The sequence below is a fragment of the Neophocaena asiaeorientalis genome, unplaced genomic scaffold (assembly GCF_003031525.2).
Source record: "Neophocaena asiaeorientalis asiaeorientalis breed wild unplaced genomic scaffold, Neophocaena_asiaeorientalis_V1.1 scaffold546, whole genome shotgun sequence".
NCBI classification, from domain to species: domain Eukaryota; kingdom Metazoa; phylum Chordata; class Mammalia; order Artiodactyla; family Phocoenidae; genus Neophocaena; species Neophocaena asiaeorientalis.
Window position 1 is genome coordinate 1,510,298 of NW_020175442.1, and position 6,602 is coordinate 1,516,899.

The window sequence follows — 6,602 nt, forward strand, 5'->3', positions numbered from 1 at the left end:
AAACAACAATTTTTTATCCTGCAGGCCAAGACCCTTCCTCTGCCCAGCAGAGACCCTCCAGGTACAAGTGACTCTGCCAGTATGAACACCACGGTCTTCCAGAGGCTTAGAGTTGGGAGCACTGTCAAAATCACTTAAGCCAACTACCTCACCTTCTGGTTTTTAAATTCCCTCCTAGAAAAAGTTGTCTGAGTTATTTTGAATACCCTGCAGGAAAGAAAACCTTTTACTTCTCAATACAACCCACTTCAGAGGAGTTCACTTTTTGTTTTGTTTTGTTTACCTTTATACTGATTCCTGTTAGAGTTCATCTTGACCCTGAGTCTGTTACTAAAAGTATTTCATGTTCTTAGTTTCGGGTTACCTATACATTAATTAAAAAGTAACTTCTGGATCACTGGTTTTCAAACTATACTCTATAAAGCCCTGGGTGAGTAAGTGAGAGAGGAAGCTTCTACAGGGTCAGGAGACCGGACCCTGAGAACCTGGCCATTCCTCAGTGGTCCCAAGAACAGCTTCCCTTTTTTCTTTTTTTTTAAAACTTTTACAGAGGATTTCATTGGGAGAAAGGGCTGTACAGTTAGAAAAAAGTTTGAAAACTCCCGCTCCAGATATTCATCCACTGAGGTCATTAGTATAAATGTTGAATTGAATAGATTTGAGAACAGGGTGCTAAGGCATATTCCCCTGCATGTCAATAGCAATCACTAGCATCTTGGGTATAGCTGGAAAACCATCTATGAACCATCCTCACTCTTCTACACAGATCCTAAGGGATTAGAAGTGTCTCCCTAAAGCTGCAAATGTCTCCCTGAAACAGTCAACATGTGTCCTGTGATTCACCATTCTGTCAGTATCACTGAGGATCACTGGTTCTCAACCCTGACTGTGATTCTAATGATCTCATTAAAATCAACAAGGAAGCTTTCAAAACCACCACTGCTCCTCAAAAGGTTAAACATAGGGTTACTGGGCCTTCCCTGGTGGCGCAGTGGTTAAGAATCCGCCTGCCAATGCAGGGGACACGGGTTCGAGCCCTGGTCCAGGAAGATCCCACATGCCGCGGAGCAACTAAGCCCGTGAGCCACAGCTACTGAGCCGGCGCTCTAGAGACCACGAGCCGCAACTACTGAGCCTATGTGCCGCAACTACTGAAGCCCACGCGCCTAGAGCCCATGCTCCGCAGCAAGAAAAGCCACCACAATGAGAAGCCCGCGCACCGCAACGAAGACTAGCCCCTGCTCACCGCAACTAGAGAAAGCCCGAGCGCGGCAACAAAGACCCAACGCAGCCATAAATAAATAAATAAAAAAAATTATTTTTAAAACAAACAAACAAACAAACAAACAAAAAACAAACAAACAAACAAACAAACATAGGTTTACCATGTAACCCAGTAATTCAACTCTTAGGTCTATGCTCAGGAGAAATGAAAGCACACATTCACACAATACCTTGTACACAAATGTTCAAAATAACAACATTATTTATAATAGCCAAAAAGTAGAAATAATCCAAATGTTCACCAGTTTATGAATCCATAAATAAAGTGTGGCATATTCATACAACGGAATATTTATTCAGCCATAAAGAGGAACGAACGACTGATTCCTGCTACAATGTGGATGAACCTTGAAAACATTATGCTAAGTGATCATGTATCATTCCATTTCTATTAAATGTCCAGAACAGGCAAATCTATAGAGACAGAAAGTCAATGAATGTTATGAATGTTTGCCTAGGGCTAGGAAAGATGGGAGGAGTAGGGATGAAGGCTAAAGGGCACAGATTTCTTTCAAGAGTGATGAAATATTCTAAAATTGATTGTGGTGATGGTTACACAATTCTGTGAATATACTAAAAAGCACTGAATTGTATACTTTAGATGAATTGTGCGGTATGTGAATTATATCTCACTGAAACTGTTAGAAGGAAAAAAAAAAAAACCCTACCACTACTCAGGCTTAAAAATTGGTTTGCAGTGGGACTTTAGCACCCATGTGATTCTAATAAGCAGCCCAGACCAAGAACCACTGATTCTAACCATGGCTCAGGGTAAGTGACTGATTTTGAGGGAGCCTATGGTGCCTCTCAGTGGTAATCCCCACCCTTCCACTCTAGACACGCGTGAGCTACTCCTTTAAAGACCCTTCCCAGAATTATGCCTGCATTGGAATCCAACCCACAGTTTGCAGTACCACCTTCTTCCTCCTTCTGTCGCATTATTGAGCCATTCCTGGTTTCCAGCATCGCCACTGTTGTACACAACGCCTCATGCATCATCAGCAGGATGAGGCGTTCTCATTCACAAGTTTCCTTCTACACCCTGAGGTACCAACTGACGGAACCATGAACCTATGAACTCATGTGAAGCTGTCTAGTTACCATCTCTTCATTCAGCAGAGGACAGTACATTTGCAGAAACTCACCATAGACTATGAAGTCCTCTTACTATGTTCCTGACCTTTGGCTGCCCTTATGCAGTTATGCTGTAGCTACCTTTCAGAATCCTGCTCCATCAATGACATCCCTAGGCCTGGAACAGTGGGTGCATTCCTTGGCCTTCCCCACGGCAGGATGCTCTTATAAGGCTGCCGTTCAGGGTCCGTCAAGAGCTCGAGAGCTCCCTTCCTGCCAGTCTTTGGGTGTTCTCCTTTGCATTTGGGGAGTTTTAAAATCCCATGATAAGTTTGCTGGCTTTTCTTTCTCCTACCTCAGACACAGCGAACAGACCTTGCCTTGCCACCGGGAATGTTTGAGTATCCTCTAGCTCCTCTGAATTACTATATCCTAAAGCAATTAGCTCAGTCTACAGCTAGTAATTAAGAACACTGGCTCTGTTATCAGAGAGAACTGAGTTGGAATCCTGATTCTGCTATTTGGTAGAGGAGTGGGCTTGGGCAAAACATATTATCTAAGCCTCAGATTTCTGACCTGTAAATTGAGGATAATAAAGCCTACCTGGAAGGACTGTTACAGAGGTTAAATTGTAACAGCAGAGGTGGGGTGCTTGGCTCAGAATGGGTGTGAAATAATTTGCTAGTGATTGTTTCTTCCCAGGCAGTTGTATGACTAGGAGATCTAGCTCTTTTCTCAAGATCTCCTTGCTGGTGTATGGGACATCACCGCACCTCGATTAGATCCAAGGTAGCTCGTCCCATAAACATGCAGGGCTTTAATACCAAATGCCTGTCCTTATTCTCCAAACCAATCAGTCTTCTGGGGGAAGGCAGTGGGAATGATCCCTTCTCTCCGGTTCCCTCATCAGCCCCAGCAATGTCTCAGTCTTGGGATGCACTTGCGAATGTCCTCAGAGGATCTGCTCAGGTCCGTGCTCACCACTCCATACCCTCCTGGTCCTTCCTTCTTAGGCTGTGAGCCACTCCTGGGGGCAGGACCTCCTGGAATCTTCAGAAAACTCCTGAGTTAAAACATCTAAACTCTACCGCATATCGCCTTGCCATTAAAACCCAGGAATGTCTGGCACAGAACTGTCCAATTTTCTCCTCCAACTATTTCCAGGAAATTTATAATTCAGATTACTTGAAATAGAATTCATTGCTCAACACAGCACCTGGTGTCTGGCAGGAAGTATTGGGATAAATCATTAAACAGCAGTTAAACTTGACCTACTAAAATCCTCTGGCCCAGTTTAAATGCACCTCTTTCACGTTGTCTCATCGGTCAGAAATGGTTTGCTCTTCCCTCCCTCTGCATTTCTATAACAGCTATCTTTATGGAATGCTTATTGATTGTTCCCAGCTCATATAGCTAATAATTGGCAAATCTAGAATTCAGCTATACTGAGTTGAATAGCATCCTGTCAAATGTCCACTGGAACCTCAGAATATGACCTTGTTTGAAAACAGTGTCTTTTTTTTTTAACATCTTTATTGGAGTATAATTGCTTTACAATGGTGTGTTAGTTTCTGCTTTATAACAAAGTGAATCAGTTATACATATACATATGTTCCCATATCTCTTCCCTCTTGCGTCTCCCTCCCTCCCACCCTCCCTATCCCACCCCTCTAAGTGGTCACAAACCACCTAGCTGATATCCCTGTGCTACGCGGAAGGGTAAGCTGTGACAAAGTGAGAGAGTGGCATAGACATATATACACTACCAAATGAAAACAGTGTCTTTACAAAGGTAATCAAGTTAAGATCATCCTGGATTAGAGTGGGCCCTAAACCCAAAGATTACTGTCCTTATAAGAAGAAGGACATTTGGAGACAGAGACATAGGAAGAAAACAGATAAAGCCATGTCAAGATGGAGACAGAGACTGGAGTTATACGGCCACAGCCAAGAAATTCCAAGGATGGCCAGCAACCACCAGAAGCTTGGAAGAGGTCAGGAGCAAGTCTTCCCTAGGGCCTTCAGAGGGAGCTTGCATGGCCCTGCCAGTTTTGGACTTCTAGCCTCTAGAACTGTGAGAGGATAAATTTCTGTTGTTTTATGTCCCCATTTGTGGTAATTTATCATGGCCACCCTAGGAAACTAATATACCAGTCTCAGTCTGTCAGATGCCTAACATCCTCATTTGTAACCACTATGATATACTGCCTTATGTTTGTAGCACCCAAACTGTATCCTTCATAGTACGTTGATCAGATGCCTTGTATGTCACAGTAAGAGGCAGATGGTGAGCCCAGAAGTCGAGGTGGGGATGGAGGGGGTGGGGAAGAGGTAGAATTATTGCAAGGTAGAGAATGAGCAGAGCGACTTTCTTGAATATATGCCCGAACCTCATTATGTCTGATCCTGTGATTTAGCAGAGAAATGGGAAAGAGTTTGCTTATGAAAGAAGTATGATGCACTAGAAAGCAAGCAGGACTAGGAATGGCAAGGCCCGATGCGAACTAGCTCTGTGATTAGGTACATGACCTTCAGATGTGGCTGCTTTGACACAGACTATGTGACTTGGGAACATTGAGACACGGCCTCAAAAACAAAATATTAACCTTTCAGCTTTTAAAACTTTCTAAACTTCTCACTCATTCCCAACCAACCCCTGATCCTCATTTCATAACTCCCACTTCTGACACACAGCAGACACAACTTTTTAGTTAAATAATGAATAAGGGAATGAATAAGGAAGATGGAAGAAAGCTGGAGGTGTCAGAGTGAAATGATGGTCAACAACAAGGAAAGAGTCAGATGCATAGTAAGGGTCATGAAAGAAGGTTCAAGAATCAAAGATGTCTGCCACTAATATTTGGCAGTCAAAAACCATAATAGATGCAAATGTGGCAAAATATCAATCCTTGTGAAAATCTTGGTAATGAACACAGGGTGTTTGTAACATTATTCTTTATAGTTTAGTGTGTTTGAAACATTCTGTTTAAAAAAGAACAATAGAGGACTTCCCTGGTGTTGCAGTGGTTAAGAATCCGCCTGGGGCTTCCCTGGTGGTGCAGTGGTTGGGAGTCCGCCTGTCGATGCAGAGGACACAGGTTCGTGCCCTGGTCCGGGAAGATTCCCACATGCCGCGGAGTGGCTGGGCCCGTGAGCCATAGCCACGGAGCCTGCGCGTCCGGAGCCTGTGCTCCACAGTGGGAGAGGCCACAACAGTGAGAGGCCCACATACCGCAAAAAAAAAAAAAAAACCCGAGTGCCGCAACTACCGAAGCCCGCGGGCCTAGAGCCTGATGCTCCGCAAAGAGAAGCCACCGCAGTGAGAAGCCCGCGCACCACAACGAAGAGTAGCCCCCGAAAAAAAAAAAAAAAAAAAAGAGTAGCCCCCGCTCGCTGCAAGGAGAGAAAGCCCGCGTGCAGCAACGGAGACCCAATGCAGCCAAAAGTAAATAATTTTTTTAAGATAAATAAATAAATAAAAAATAACAATAGAAGAGCAACCTCATAATGTCCTATGAAAATGGGTGTAGCGAATTGGCTTCGTTCAAATCCCTTTGCTTTGATAGGTTCTGAATCCCCTTCTTCATCAGCAAAGCAGGAATGGTTGTGGCAAAACAGTTCGTCGCTGCACACGGACGGACCAACACTTTGGAGAGAACCTGTGGAAATATACCTGAAAAGACAGAGAATATTCCTTTCACTGGGCTCTGTACTCCTTCTCCTGAGAACTTATGCAAAAGAAATGATAATTCAACAGAAAAAAGGCCTGGGGAATATGGAGATGAAAAATTCACGGACAAATTTGTTATAATAATGAAAAATTGGGAATAACTTAAGGCCACCATGGGGAAGTGCTCTCCACTGCTCCCAGCCTAGTCACATCACCCTCATCTTTGCCAGGATCACTCTGGTAGCTTCCAGCTGATCTCTCTGCTTCCACCCTTACATCTACAATCTTTTCTCTACTCCGCAGCCAGGGTGATTCTTTGAAAAGGAAATGAAATCACTTCCCTACTTCTCTTCAAAATGTTCTCACCACCCTAACTGCTTCCAACCCGGCTCTAAGCCAACACCTCCCGGGGCCTGGATGATGGTGCTAGACCCTAAGTGGTCTCCCCTCTTCCATCTTCCTGCCCCTCAAGGCAACAGTGAAAGTGCTCCTTTTTCAAATCATAAACCAGATCATGTCACTCCCCTGTTCAGAACACTCCAGTGGCTTCCCGTCTGACTCAGAGTATGCCCAT